Here is a 16,651-nt window from a genome sequence, read left to right as displayed (position 1 = left end):
TCAAGCAAACAAACAAACAACTAAAATCAGTGAGATGAGAGTGGGCATCGGTAAGTCAAACTAATATGATCGAGACAGTGAAGCTTAACCCTTTAGACAATAGACTCAAACATGGATATGTTGTAGGAGAAAAAGTTGACTTACATCCTTTCACCTGTCTCAGATCCAGAGTAGGTATGAAGGAACTAAAAGACTCGACAATGTGCCACAGACGAGTCCGATTTTGGGCCTGAACATCGCAACTGTGGGACCTCTTCACAAAGTTATTTCTGTTAGTGTAACTTACCCTGAGTTTGAAGTGGGTAAGTCAAATTACAAGAAAATGCTTAATAAATCAGGAAAACTATCACAATTCACACAGTTTCACTGTGGATGAGGCATAAGTAAGTAAACAGAAGTACAATAAAAGGATGGATTTTGGGTTTGGAAGGCCAATCTTCTCTCATATTCCATGATAACATCTGGAAAACACTAATTGGTTGTTTTCATGTATATAAGCGAGGTGGTCTCTTGATTAACCACTAATAGCAAGATGCTCATAGTGTGTATATATAGTAAATTTACAAGAGTAACAAAAGAGTAGCTGATGTTGAGGAAGGATGTGTTCTGTTGAAGTGCAACATAAAATTGGCCAGGTCATTAGTCTGAAGCAGTTAGCTGGGACAATCATCTCTGGAAGTAAGCAGGCCTCAAGAAATCTACTCCCCCATTCACTATGGTGAGTCGGATGTTATCGGGGTGAGTTATTTTTAGGGAATACTGGCCTGGTCTGCCACAGACTCACCTTCATAATCAAGACATCTATCCCCACAGCCACATTCCCCAATGCATGGAAACATTCAGAGATCCAACCCCTCCCCAAGAAGCCCTTCGCAGATCTCAATGACCTCCTGAACTATCGCCCATCTCGCTGCTACCGTTTCCCGTTAAAGTCCTGGAGAAGTCCATCAACCTCCAACTCATCGAACACCTGAAGAGAAACAACACTTTTGACCACTCCCAATCAGGATTCAGAGATAATCACAGCAACAAAATGACCCTAATAGCCGCGACAGATGACATCCACACCCTACTCAACACAGGGGAATCAGCCGCCCTGATCCTTCTCGACCTCTCTGCTGCCTTCGCCACTGTCTCCCACCGCACACTGTGGAATCAAAGACAACGCTCTTAGTTGGATGGCATCCTTCCTCTCAGGGCGCACACAGCCACACACCTCACAGCCAAAGCACACCATCTGTGGCATCCCGCAATGCTCGTCCATCATTCTCACCCTCAATATCTACATGATGCCGCTAGCAGACATCGTTAGAGCCCACAACATCAACATCACCTCCTACGCCGACAACACCCAGCTTGTCCACTCTCTCTCAGTGGTCCCAACTACGACGAAAACCAACTTTCACAACACCATGAAGAATGTCTTGGGCCTGGATGAAAGACAACTGCCTAAAACTCAACACGGACAAAACTGAAGTACTGATCTTGGGCAGCCACCCCACCTCTGGAACAACTCTTAGTGGCCATCGGAACTCAGACCCACCCCACTCCGAAAAAAATCACACTCGCAACCTTGGCATCATCCTAGACAGCGAACTCTCCATGAACCGACAGGCCAATGCAGTCTCCTAAGCCTGCTTTTACAGGCTCCGCAGAATTTTCAAATGGCTACCCATCGGCACCAGAAAAACAGTGACGCAGGCTCTCATCGCCAGCCGTCTATTTTTTTAATATAAACTTAAAAAGGGATTTACATCCTGCCTTCTCCATTTCCTGGCTTCTCATTGGTTCCTGTGTGTGGCACTAATCTTTCCTCCATTTTTTATTGGCTGTAGCATATTTTCCCGCATTTACCAATGCTTGTTCATCGTCTGCTTCTCTTATTAGTTTCCTGCCACCAAAATATTGTTAACATATGCTTTGGTGGAACTATATTTTTTCATAAAGTTTTGCCTTATACTCTTGCAGCATATTTATATAACAATTTATCACCCGGAGTGATTTGCAATGAATCACAGGATGTTGTTTGGCACCACCAAGACTAGAACCAGGATCCCCAGTTCTCGAGGCAGCCACTCTGGCCGCTGGCCACATCCTCTCCACTCTGGTGTTTTGTCAGGGAGCTCTTTAATTCTCCGGGACAATGATTGATGACAATAGCTCTTTATTCATTACATTTGCGAAACTAATGCTTTACCAATGCTTGTTTGTAATTCAGAAAGTGAAAGTACAATAAAGATGCCTTTCAATCTTGTCTTCTTACAGACTGTTCTGTATTTTATCCTGGAGTTCGTGTTTACAAAATCCTCTAACTTTGCAGTCAGAGAAAAAAAAAGTAAAGAGTGCTGTCTCACAATCATGCTGTGTGCAATAAAATGATTCAGAAAAGGGGGTGGTGATGAACAGAGTGTCTGAATTAAGCAGACCACTCTTACCCAGTCCAAAGATCAGGGCTTTATCCATCACCGTTATTTAGCTCACTGCCCCATCCCAGCTCAGAACCTGGCTATATGCAAATTAGTCTGTCCCTGGCCCAGTGCATCATGGGAACAGGGCAGACCAAACTACCAAGCCAATTCTTCACCAGAAAGGAGACAAGCTTCCGGGGACCGGTTTCTGCCATTTCAGGCGTCGTCGGCCCGGCTTGCTTGAATCCTGATGGAGCAGTGAGCAAGGGACTCATGTCTGAGTATACCCTTCCACGCTTATGGTGGACAAAATGATTCAGAAAAGGGGGTGGTGATGAACAGAGTGTCTGAATTAAGCAGACCACTCTTACCCAGTCCAAAGATCAGGGCTTGATCCATCACCGTTATTTAGCTCACTGCCCCATCCCAGCTCAGAACCTGGCTATATGCAAATTAGTCTGTCCCTGGCCCAGTGCATCATGGGAACAGGGCAGACCAAACTACCAAGCCAATTCTTCACCAGAAAGGAGACAAGCTTCCGGGGACCGGTTTCTGCCATTTCAGGCGTCGTCGGCCCGGCTTGCTTGAATCCTGATGGAGCAGTGAGCAAGGGACTCATGTCTGAGTATACCCTTCCACGCTTATGGTGGACAAAATGATTCAGAAAAGGGGGTGGTGATGAACAGAGTGTCTGAATTAAGCAGACCACTCTTACCCAGTCCAAAGATCAGGGCTTGATCCATCACCGTTATTTAGCTCACTGCCCCATCCCAGCTCAGAACCTGGCTATATGCAAATTAGTCTGTCCCTGGCCCAGTGCATCATGGGAACAGGGCAGACCAAACTACCAAGCCAATTCTTCACCAGAAAGGAGACAAGCTTCCGGGGACCGGTTTCTGCCATTTCAGGCGTCGTCGGCCCGGCTTGCTTGAATCCTGATGGAGCAGTGAGCAAGGGACTCATGTCTGAGTATACCCTTCCACGCTTATGGTGGACAAAATGATTCAGAAAAGGGGGTGGTGATGAACAGAGTGTCTGAATTAAGCAGACCACTCTTACCCAGTCCAAAGATCAGGGCTTGATCCATCACCGTTATTTAGCTCACTGCCCCATCCCAGCTCAGAACCTGGCTATATGCAAATTAGTCTGTCCCTGGCCCAGTGCATCATGGGAACAGGGCAGACCAAACTACCAAGCCAATTCTTCACCAGAAAGGAGACAAGCTTCCGGGGACCGGTTTCTGCCATTTCAGGCGTCGTCGGCCCGGCTTGCTTGAATCCTGATGGAGCAGTGAGCAAGGGACTCATGTCTGAGTATACCCTTCCACGCTTATGGTGGACAAAATGATTCAGAAAAGGGGGTGGTGATGAACAGAGTGTCTGAATTAAGCAGACCACTCTTACCCAGTCCAAAGATCAGGGCTTGAAATAAAAGGCTATAGAATATCGGTTCCTAAAAACATTTAATAATCTTGTAATGAACTGTACACATATTTCAAAATATGCTTCAGTAGTTGAGAAAGCCCTTTTTTTTAAATAAGGATGTGTGGTGGAAAAAAATATTTTAATAGGATCAAAACAAATGAGAACACTTTACTTGGTGGTGTGCACGTGATAAATATTTGCTGAAAACACAATTTCCCCATTATCGTTTGTACAATATATAGTTTATCAGTAAAACTGCATGTCATTGGGAAAGTTTATGGCCATTTCAATAGAAATGTGCTGTCTTTAAATGACATGCTTTAGTAATATAAGTATAAAAAGTGAGTGTTTTTAAACATGAACTCAGGAAACCTTCCCCCGCCTTGATGGCAATGCCATTGAACCAAGAGGCAAGTGAGGGGTCATGTAACTTATGTGGGCTACATTTTGTTATTAATGGTACAAATGTTTAGTCTATTAAATCAAATAGAGTTTTTGTACAGCAGACATGCTGAACTCACATATTTGAAGGTGCTCTCTGTTGTAAATATGTTCTTTTCACTCAATATGGTTACCAACCTCTATTGATCTTTAGCCCTTCCTTTGTGTCCATTCCTTACTGTTCCTTTAGAATACTTGTAGAGTTCCAAATGCCTCTCTCTAAGCCAAGCTGCATTCCAGACTAGTCAGTTGGTGTCTGGTCAGTTGGTGAGGTGCATGCTTTGTCTGTGCTCTACCATTAAACCTTCTACTTACCATAAAGAAGCTCCAGCGTGGTGTTTGCAGGTGTTTACATCATATTGGAGGCGATCTTCAGTGCTGACCAGACAAGACAAGAAGCAGAGCCTCCGGCAGAGCAGACTTTCTTCACATCGCTGTCAAGAAAAGCGGCACCTCCCCCAAAAGAATCCACGACGTACTACTCAACTTCATTCCCGAAGCAAGGAACGCAACCAAATCATCCTGAGAAATTTGGCAAGAATAATGCGATCTCGGAGTGGAGCTGACGTCACCCAGGAAACCGTGAGTTAGCCACCACGCATGAGCAAGTTCATAATGCGCTCAACGTTGCTAGACAGCAGCTTTGTTATTTCTCTCTGCGCATCAGAATTCCTTCGCGCCGAACGTTTATAGGCGACAGTGTGTCCTGGCCCCAGAGCGTTCAAGCGCCATCGTGTTTTCTGCCCAACGCCTCCACGTCAATCGCAACGTAAAGCGGCCACCTTGGATCGGGAAATTTACTGATCGAAGCGTGAACTGTTTCTCTACCGCATTATCGTACTCATCTGCGTTTTCTGGAAAGCGCGCAAACCAGCGTTTATGATAACAGCTCTTTGTCCGATTTAATTTACATGGCTATTAAAATAAAAAAAGAGCGTTAGCATAACGAGGATACGCTCACTTATACAAAGCAAAGAACACGAGTGTGACCTATACACGGTGATTCTCTCACCATGTCTTGCTTACAGTATTAAAATAGTTTTGGTGATTAGAATTTCTCAGTGTGACAGTAAAAGAGGAGCATACCAGAATAGTTGTTCACAGTCAAGATTTATTCATACTTACATCAAATAATCTCTTGTTCTTGACTGTAACACACTGGTATGGCTTAACAAGCAAGTCAACAAATAGCAGTAGATTTGCCTCCTCAATTTATCAGCGAACCAGGCACACCTTCAATTGTGTGTAAAGACTGGATAGTCATGTTCGACAATTATCTGGATGCTTTGGACCGGCAAGACATTTTTGCCAAACGTAAAAAAGCCTTATTGTTAAGTGCTCTAGGCAAAGAGGGTCAACGAGTATTCAAGTATCTTCCTCAAGCGTTGCAAGCCAGTGGAGATTCCATGCCAGATGAATATAAGGAGGCTATATCAAGACTTGAAGTGAGGTTTGCCAAGGAAAAGAATCTGGTTATGAACAGATATAAGTTCTACACTCACAAACAACGCAATGATGATTTCGTAGCACGTCTTCGTGGACTATCTGTAAAATGCAGTTTTGGTGTAATGACCGATGAGTTGATCTGTGATCAACTAATAGTACAATGTAACAATAGGAATATTCAGGAGTGGTTGTGGGCAGCCAAGAATCCTTCTTTAAAATTAGCAATAGATTTAGCGAAAGTAGTTGAAGAATCAGATAGATGTATGAAAGAGTTGCAAAAAGGTAGTTCGCAACAGCAAATTTTTGATGTGCCTGAAATGCCTGAAAAGCTTATGAATAAGTATGAGCCTGGGGACGAAGAAGCGTTTGGTCTAGTAAAGTCTAAAGGGAAAAAGTTCCTTAGGAAAAATAATTATGTAAAACTTCTCACTAGATTTTGTTCCAGATGTGGCAGTAAATGCACATACCTCGGATGCAAGATTTTGTTATGCAAATAACAAGGAATGTCTTAAGTGTGGGAAGTTAGGAAACTTTTCAAGAATGTGTCGGAACAAAGGTCGTTCCAAAGTGGCAGTTATTGAGGAAAAGCCCATAGAAATTGCAAGAGAGACAGACAACATTTTGATAGTTGATGATTCAGATATCAATATCTGTAACGAAAAAAGAGAAAGAAGACCCAAAGCAGAGTTTAGAGTTAATGGTCATATAGTAACTCTGATGGTAGATACTGGTTCAAGACATACTATAATTCCTGAGTCCTTGTTCAAGAATGAGTGGAGCGACATGTCACTGAAAGATAGTGACATTTCTCCTACAGGTTATCAAAGTGAGAACATAGATTTATTAGGATACTTTGATGCTGAGATCTCTTTTATGGATAGGTCAATCAAAGGAAAAGTATATGTTACCGTTGATGGACCACTAATCCTTGGTTGGATTCACCAATACGACATGCACTTAACAGTAAATCCAAGAGCATCTAACCAAGTCATGGTCGTAGATGATTACACACTTAGTGACATCTTACAGGATGCAAGCAGCGTTTTTAAGAGATGAATTCGGAGAGTTAAATGGATATGTAAACAAGATCTGTGTAAAGAATGGTACTATTCCTGTGCAACACAAAGTGAGAAGAATTCCCCTTGCAGTTAGAGAGGAGGTTAAAAATGTAATTAATGAAATGCTACAAGGTGGTGTCATTGAACCAGTCGAGGCCTCCACCTGGGCGTCTCCGGTTGTCATCACGCACAAGGCGGATGGCAAGATAAAATTTTGTGAGGACTTAAGATCGTTGAATAAAAATTTTGTGGCAGACACTTTTCCCCTTCCCAACATTGGAGAGATAGTGTCCTTACAGGGAGCTAAGTTCTCCACGAAATTAGATTTGAAGAGCGCGTATCATCAGATCAGCCTTCATGATGATTCCAAACATTTAACCGCGTTCATAACCACGGAGGGTACATTTCAGTTTACGGGTCTTCCTTTTGGATTAATCTCTGCTGCCAGCGTTTTTCAACGTATGGTGACGGAGATTTTTAAAGGAATAAGAAAAGCTGTGTTTTTTCAAGATGATATCCGTGTGTTCGGTGACACTATCTCAGAACACAATCAAGTGTTCAAAGATGTGTTGGTTAGAATTAATGAAGCAGGTTTGACATTACGTAAAGAAAATTTTCTTTTCTTGTTCAGCACATAGAGTACTTGGGTTATGAAATTTCAGCTCAGGGTGTCAAACCGGAAAAAAACTCTTAGAGGCCATACATTCAGCCCCGTGTCCCACTGACAAAGACCAACTTCCGTCATTCATGGGCCTTATAGAGTTTTATTCTAAATTTGTGAAGAAATTCTTGGACAAAACATTAAGGTTGAGACTTTTTCTCAAGAAAGGAGCAAACTTTTCATGGAATGATAATCATGCTCAGTGTTTCAATACTATCAAAAAAGAATTATGTGAAGCTAAAGTATTAGCCCCCTTTGATATTAGGCGTACTTCTGTATTGATGGCGGACGCTTGTGCCACCGGGTTGGGGACAGTACCCTTATAGAAACATCATGAAGGAGAGTGGACCATCGCCTTTGCTTCTCGCACCCTTTCTTCTTCTGAGCAAAACTATTCAGTAATTGAAAAAGAGGCTCTAGCTGCTGCTTGGGGAGTACAATATTTTAGGACATACTTGTGGGGTACGAAATTTCAACTTAAAACGGATCACAAACCTCTGATTAGGGTTTTGTCTCCAGGTGGTGCTGGGAAAGGCTCCCCAAGATTGGCGAGATTTGCCTCTAGACTTCAGGAATGTTAATATGATATTTCCTACATGCAAGGTTGGCATAATGTACAGGCGGACTGTCTCTCTAGGCTTCCAGTTAAGAGTGAAGATACAACAAATGATTTTTCAGATGCTCAAGCTGAAGGTGCTGTGGCCTTTATTCACGATGTTGTTGCTTTAAGTGATGGTACTTTTACCAAGAATGAATGGTGTGGTGCCATGGAAAAAGACATAGTCCTCTCTAAGGTCATAGAGCTTGTAAAAATAGGTGCCAGGCATGAGAGATGTGTTCAACCTCCAGTGCGACCATTTCTTCAAATTATAGATGAACTGTCAGTCTGTGGTGACAGTATTCTTATGAGAGGTGACAGATACATCCCACCGTGCGGTTTAAGGCAGAAATTGTTCAAACTGGCTCATGAAGGTCACTTAGGGCAAACACTCATGCAACGCAGGCTCAAGGCAGATTTTTGGTGGCCAACCATGGATGCACAAGCAGCGTCCTGGGTAGTAAATTGCTCTGCTTGTAGAGATGGTGAAAAGAGACTAAAAACTGCTTCAGGTTCTACGTTGGGTCACATTGTCACTCCTGATCAACCGTGGCATTGTGCGTGTTTAGATTTCATCGGACCTATGGATGAGCTGCCGGTTACTCATCGGTTTGCAATTGTAGTTGTTGAAGGCTTACAGTAGAATTTGTTAAAGATATCCCCACTGATCGCACCATACAATTTCTTAAAGATACTTTTCTTGATGAAGGTTATCCCTCAGTACTCATCACGGATAATGGCACTCAGCTTACCTCGCATAAAATGCGTTTGTTTTGATATGGTTGTGGAGTGATTCACCATCGCACTTCTCAGTATAATCCTCAAGCCAATGGTGTGTGTGAGAGAGCAAACAGAGTAGTTAAGGGGATTATTCAAATGACATGTGCTTCTGGTGATTTTACCAATGAAATGGTTCAAGAAACGGTGTGGGTATACCAAACCACTGCTCACAAACAAGGTGGTAAGTCTCCCTTTGAGCTCATGCGGGGCAGATGTCTTGGTACTAAGCTTGCACCCTCTTGGATAAAAATAAAAAACTGTGTTGTCAAGGGAGTTCATCCAGATCCCTATGCTTTTACTTCTAACTCAATTTCAGTGGGTAATCTGGTGAAAGTTGAACCGGGGAGAGTGACCAAAAGTACTTCCAAATTCAGAGGTCCTTACTTGGTCAAACCAACTTTTCCCCATTATGTGGTGTTTGTTAGACATTGATGAAAAGAGGAACCATCACAGGGTAGCATTATACCGCAAATCTATATACTCCAGTGACAGCACTCAGATTGTAAAGAGTTCTCAGTCCAATAGTGGATACATGCTATCTACCTCGGAAGTTGTTACTCCTTCTCCAGCTGCAATGTGTCGCAGGGAGGAAGGTGGTGGTGATGCTGCTTCTGATCCCATTGGTGTTCAGGATAAGATTACTTCCAGTAATGTTTCTTCTCATCAATCCAATGAAGCTAGAGCAGTGAGATCTCGCAGAGGTCTATTTGAATGATTATTTATGCTAATATGTCAAATGTGAGATTTCCAACGTTAATTGATTGGTTTTATTTCCAAAGGGAGAAGATGTGTTGTAAATATGTTCTTTTCACTCAATATGGTTACCAACCTCTATTAATCTTTAGCCCTTCCTTTGTGTCTGTTCCTTACTGTTCTTCTAGAATACTTGTTGTGTTCCAAATGCCTCTCTCTAAGCCATGCTGCATTCCAGACTTGTCAGTTGGTGTCTGGTCATCTGGGGAGGTACACGCTTTGTCTGTGCTCTACCACTCAACCTTCTACTTACCATAAAGAGGCTCCAGCGTGGTGTTTGCAGGTGTTTACATCCATCTCATATTTAATAAGAAAGAAAAAGGCGACTCAATGAAATAAAATATTTGCCTAGGATCACACAAATAGGAGCAGTTCATGGGTCAAAAGCATTAGTTAGGTCGAGTAGTTTTTTCAAGTCACTAGATCTGTAGGTCTTACAACATTTTTATGATTTTTTGAGGCCTAGTAAGGCAAATATTCAGTTGAAATATTGAGGAAATCCATGTTTGGAATATTTCTTGAAGCCCTTAGCTGAGTAGCCTTTAATAAATTACAGAAGCGGTATTCTTGATTATAACATGCATTGGCAAAGCCCATAGGTCACACCTCATGCCTGCTAATCCAGGTCTATTGGTTTTAATAGTTTTTTGCTGATATTGTTCTTCATCAGCAGAAAAAAAGTAATAAAATGAATTGCACACTTCATTATGAGCTGGGAAGGTGGAAGAGGTCGCAATGTGGAACGTGAGGGGTAATTTCTGGGCAAAAGAAGGAAAATACATTTACACCCATGGAGTGGTGGTGGTGTCACAATAGAATACAGTGATGACATCACTTGAGAGACATAAGCGCAAGTGATAATTTCACATTAATGATCTACCAACAGTGAGGGCGCTTGAAGGATGTGACAGAGGTGATGTTATGTTGTCCGTCTGACATCAGTAATATTACACAAGGAAACTGGCAGCAGAGATACAAAATAATACATAAGGGAATGTTCATGGCACCACAGAAAACCAACATTAAGGTAAGATCATAAAAGGCACCTAAAACATTTATCATCAGGCATGGAAGCTGACATCAGCAACAACACATCAAGACATATTTGGAAGTCATGTCACAAACAGAAACTAAATGGGTCGATATCACATGGGGAAATTGACCTCTCTGATATTCATGAGGACTGATAGTATGATGGTACTTGAGGCAACTGGCAGTGACAAAGCCAACAAAGAAGAGAAAAAAAGAATTCCATGACACAATAACAGTTGTGATACCAGTGAAGCTTTCATAATTGATGTCATGTACAAAAAAACAACAGTAAGGTAATGTAAAATGGTATGAATATAAGAAAACTTAGATCAATGATGTAACAGGAGGTAACTGTCAACAGTACTGTCACACTGGAGAACTGACAAGTGCAAAGTGAAGTCACACAGGGAAAGTGACATCAGTGCTCTCAATCTAGGGACAGTGCAGCGTGACGTCATGTACATAAACTGAGAGAAGCAAGGTTATAAGCAGTGATTCTGCATGCACAGACTGGGACGCTTCTGATTGGAGGAAATTGAGTGGAAGTGTATTATTTTTGTAGAAATCAGACATCTCGAGTTTTCAATGACCAGGTTTGTAAGAAATATAACATGCTACTAATCAACACACAACAACCAATCCACCTCATCACATTATATAATGAGACATGCCGTGTACCACCCACAGACAGGACGATACGAAACCAAAGCTGCAAATACACCAGGAATACTGACTGTCTTGAGTCAGATGAGAAGGGGATGTGCAGCGCCAAGAGTGGCCCTGTGCGTTTCTCTAACATGGCTGTGGTTCTGCTGTTACTTTCAGTTAGTGGCTGTCATATTCCTTTCATGCCGGCCAAGATACATGCACAGGCCAACGCACGGGGAGGTAGCAACAGACCAGCATATAGCTCCTTATAAGTCCAGTTCACTGCTGTCCCATGCGGTACTGGGCTATACTTCATGAAGCCATCAATAACCAATAGACAGCAGTGTAAAGGAGCTTCAGTCTCCCATCTCGAGGCAGTCACATTGTCTCTGCTGTTTGAAACTCTGCTGTTTAACCTCGAGCCCGGTTGCTGACAGTTGCCGTGTGAGACAAGCCGGCACTGTCCCACAAACTGCATACAACCCTTTTAAAAAGTGTATTTGTCTATAATGTGCTCTGCACATTATAAGGCAGTAATGTGTGTAGTACATCAAAGTGCTATCCCATAAAAAATATGACTGCCATTCGAAGAAGTGTGTGCTGACCAAGAGCAGCATGGCTGTAATTTGAATGTTAGTAAAAAGTGATGTGCTAGGGCAAGCTCTGTCGCGTCAAAGCACTTATTTTTAGGTCGAGCTTGGGCAGCGCAAGCACCGTGAGGCATGCTGTATTAGAGTATGGACTTGAAGCCCAACCCACTCTCCGCCCATATTTGTCATTGGCTTGTGTCATTGTCCTTCCTAAATGCTCATTTATGACTCGTTAATAGGCTTGCTAGTCCCTCCTTAGTACCGTCTTGTCTTCATTTGTAACCTCCCATGAGGACTGGTCCTTTTCTGCGTTAGTTACATGGTAAATCTTATTTAGTCTGTAAGCACTATTTTCTTTTGCCTCGAGGCAAGGAATCCACGGCCGCCATCTTGAATTGGGGCCTGGACAGCGCTCTAGTGGCTGGGCGATTTGGGCCCAATCCACTATAAAAGAGCCGACGTCAGTCCTTCTTTTAGATCGATTGCCACATACTCCTGAGGCGGAAGCCGGGAGGTTTTACTGCTAGATAACAGAATACTTGTTATTTCTACCTTTTAAACGCACTGCACTTTACACCAGCACTAGCGCTTTTAAATTGTTTGCTACCACCGCTTTTACTGTGCATTTTGTGATCTGTGTTACTTTGAGGAATTACCTGTTAAAACTCTCCCAAACGACCGCTTGTAAGCCGCTTTACTGTACCCAAGAATAAAAAGGCACATAGCCAGTTCGAGGCCCCCGGTCTAACAAACAATCCCCTCGAGGCAAGGAATCCACGGCCGCCATCTTGAATTGGGGCCTGGACAGCGCTCTAGTGGCTGGGCGATTTGGGCCCAATCCACTATAACATGGAGCCTCCTCCCCGTCCGCGCAGCGGGCGCGCCAGAGGCAAGCCCGTCTGGGCCCGTCCGGGCCAGGCCGGGCACAGGGCCATCCACTATGCCCGTCTCACACAGTCCCCGGATCAGACACTCGCGTGACTACCTCCTGCAATTTTGTACGGCAGCTACTTCCCCAAGATTCCAACCTTTTACCAAGCCCCATAATGACCCTGCAGAGACATCCATCCACCAGTCCTCCAATGGTATTAGCCTAGCTCTGCTGAACTGTAGATCAGCCCCTAAACACGCTATAGAGATTAAAATACTGATCCAAGACTTAAAATTGGATATTCTCTTCCTCACGGAAACCTGGCTAACGTCTCACTCCGAAGCAGACATTGTCAATATGCTACCCCAGGACCACCTTATACAATATCAGAATAGAAGGGAGGGAAAAGGAGGCGGACTAGCGATTGTCTACAAAAACTCCTTTGTATGCAGGCTACAAGAAGGAGGAATTGAGGACTGCGAAAGCACCCATTTCTCCCTTCAGATAACTCCTAATAAATCACTTACGGGCACTCTGATATACCGTCCACCCGGCAGCCTAGGAAATTTTGTAAGCTCACTACTAGAGTCCACTATTTCCTCCTGCACCTCGACCCCTAACTTCATCGTGCTCGGTGACTTAAACTTACATTTTGAGGACAACACAGATAAAACTGCTGGGGACCTCACTTCAGAATTAAAAGTACTTGACCTTCATTTAATTAATTCAGAAGCTACTCACATAAAAGGTCATCTCTTGGATCCTCTCTTTACCAATCTGCCAAAAACAGAGGTTCAACCTACGAACCCTCTCCCTTGGACTGACCATTTTCTCATCCCATTCACCTGGCAAACTCCAGTAAAAAGGGTCCACACCCCGACCCCCAGAGAACACGATAAAATATGGTCTAAATTATCATTTGAGCACTGGACACAGGAGCTAATCCGTTCCGCTCCTCTGCCACTCCCTGACCCGGTAAAAGCAGACGAGAACTTTACCAGTTGGCTCACTTCCACTCTGGATATAATCGCCCCTAAACAAGATCTAAAAAAGAAAAATAACTCCTTTAAATCTCCATGGTACTCACAAGAACTCAGGAACCTACGAAAAATCTGCAAAATCCATGAGAGAAAGTGGAGAAAAAAGTGGGACCCCCTTATCAAGGAAGAGTATAAAACTGCAATGAGGACCTACAAAGCAGCACGAAAAGCAGCCCAAGCCTCCTTCTTTGACAAAAAAATCAAAGCTGCATCTAGCTCATCCCGAGAGACTTACAAAATAGTCAAAGAGCTTCTCAAGATACCCAACCCCCCCTCTTCTCAACAACCCTCAGTTGCCAGATGCAACCAAATAGCGGGCTTCTTCCAAAACAAGATCACTAACATTCTGCAATCACTTCCGCCCAAAGCAGTCAACAACCCCACGGCTGCCTCCCCCCCCCTACCCCGAGACCAACCCTGGACAGCTTTAATCAACTGTCCAATGAGGACTTCCTGAAAGCCCTCTCAGACCTGAAAAGTGGCTCCCCCAACGACCCTGCTCCCATTCGAATTTTAAAACAAGTTGGACCTACCATCTCTCACCTGGCCTCTAACCTTATTAACACCTCGCTGCGCCAAGGAATGGTCCCCCCCAGTTGGAAGCATGCCATGGTCAAGGCACTACCGAAAAAACCAGGCCATGACCCCTCAGATCTAACCAACCTTCGACCGATCTCTCTCTTGCCTGGCATGAGTAAGATCGCAGAGAAGGCAGTCAACCAGCAATTGTCAGCCTTCCTCGAATCCAATAACCTCCTTCGACCCTCACAAACAGGCTTCCGTCCAGGCCAGGGGACTGAGACAGCCCTCCTGAAAGTGGTAGAGGAGGCCAGATGCATCTTGGATTCAGGGGGATCGGTTCTACTGCTCCTCCTGGATCTAAGCGCTGCATTTGATACGGTCGACCACAAGATTCTAATCCAGCGACTATCTGAGCTAGGAGTGAGAAACACAGCACTTTGTTGGCTCTCATCTTTCCTAGAAAACCGTACCTTCCAGGTCTGTGAAGGGAACATGCGATCAGATATCCTTTCCCTCCAGTGTGGGGTTCCACAGGGCTCTTCATTGATCCCTACACTGTTTAACACATATATGGCCCCCCTGGAGGATGTGGTCACCCCATTTGGGATAAAAGCCGTCACTTACGCTGATGACACCCAAATGATCGTATCATTCTCACTCGAAGAAGAAAAAATCAAAAACCTCCATGACTGCCTAGAAGGTATATACGTTTGGATGTCCAACTCAAGGCTTAAGCTCAACGGCTCAAAGACCGAGCTTATGCTCTTGGGACACCAACCACCGTCCCTCCCCATTGCTATGTGGCCTTCATGCCTAGGACCCCTTCCCCAGCCCAAGTCCGAAATTAAAAGTTTAGGCTTCTGGCTGGAACAAAACCTCTCCATGACAACACAAGCAAAAAAAATAGCCGGCACCTGTGTTGGTCTACTTCGATCAACCAGGAAGATTCTTCCACTACTCCCTGCAACCTCACAAAAAATGCTCATGCAAGGTCTAATACTGTCTAGATTAGACTACTGCAATGCCCTTTTTTTGGCCGCCCCTGAAGCTACGCTCAATGTCCTGCAGCGAACACAAAATGCCGCTGCAAGGATACTCACGGGAACCCCCCGTAGAGTTTCAGCCAAACCTGCCCTAAAGACATTGCACTGGCTGCCGATCCGAGACAGGGTCAAATTCAAAACCTTATGTACCACCCACAGAGCCATGCAAAATCAAGGACCCCCAATGCTTAAATCTATGATCTGCCCATACATACCTAACAGACCCTTACGTTCAGCGCAAGGCAACCTGGCTAAGGTTCACCGAATTAAAAGAGCTCGAACCGGTGGACGCCGTTTTTCGGTGATCGCCGCAACCCTCTGGAATTCTCTTCCAATCCAACTCCGGTCTGAACCTAATCATATGAGATTCCGAAAACTTCTCAAAACTCACCTCTTCCCGCAATAACCTTTCCTCTTCTGCTTCTATCCTCAGGTGTTTGTCCGCAATCTCAGCGCTGGGACGCTTCCGGGCAGCCATGCGCTATAGAAGTCCCATATTCATTCATTCATTCATTCATTTAATGAGTTTCACCTACTGCAGGCACGGCATGCTTTCCTGCAACATTAAGTGCATCATGCTTGCTTTCACTTTCCAAGCAGCCTGGGACAATGGCGGACGCTTCTTTGAAATGCAATAGGTCTCGCATTTACAAGAGTTTGAGCTATTGGCATAGTAAATTACAATGCCTTTTATTTAAGTGGTAATTATCAAAACAGATAAATAAAAGGCATTGTCATTTAAAATGCCAATAGCATAAACTATAGCAAATGCGAGACCTATTGCATTGAAAAAGCTTGTTTCCTTAGAGCAGGTGGCTGGAGGCCACACAGACAACAGGAAGATTGGAAGGAAGGTAAGGGGCACTCGGACAGCAGGAAGGAAGGGAACTGGCAACAAGACTGGGAAAAAATCAAGTGCTGGCCGGGTCATAGCGCTTTTTGTTTCTCATGGTGTGTGGGGAACAACACAGATAACAGGAGGGTAGTACGGACAACGGGGAGGTGGGCGGGGGGGAAATAAGCAACACTGAAAACAGGAGGATGTAGGTGGGAGAGAAGAAGCAACACAACCATAAGAAGAAGAAATTAGTACCTAAATCACAGAAGAAGTGAACGAAGGATCAAGAGAAAGCAATCTGTACTTGGTCCACGCTCCATATGAAAAAGGAGGAAGTGAGCCAAGCATGCACTGGCCAATTGCAAGGCAGCAAAGCAGAGTGACAATGAAGACAACGAATGGTAAGCAGTGGGTGGGCTTCAAGTCCTTTGTAGAGCATAGTATCTCTCACACGCAAGTCTGCATGCACGGTCGCAGGCAAAATCTAAAAGGACTGTT

General features: G+C 44.0%; 1 protein-coding gene across 1 annotated transcript in view; it reads right to left on the bottom strand.

The window, feature by feature from the left end:
• LOC144755286 (uncharacterized) overlaps positions 1 to 16,651 on the bottom strand; it is a 115,826-nt gene that overhangs the window by 79,105 nt on the left and 20,070 nt on the right. The window lies entirely within an intron of this gene.

This window comes from Lissotriton helveticus, chromosome 5_1, assembly GCF_964261635.1.
Source record: "Lissotriton helveticus chromosome 5_1, aLisHel1.1, whole genome shotgun sequence".
Lineage (NCBI taxonomy): Eukaryota > Metazoa > Chordata > Amphibia > Caudata > Salamandridae > Lissotriton > Lissotriton helveticus.
The sequence above is the reverse complement of the archived record's forward strand: the minus strand, read 5'-3'. Positions and strand labels throughout refer to the sequence as shown.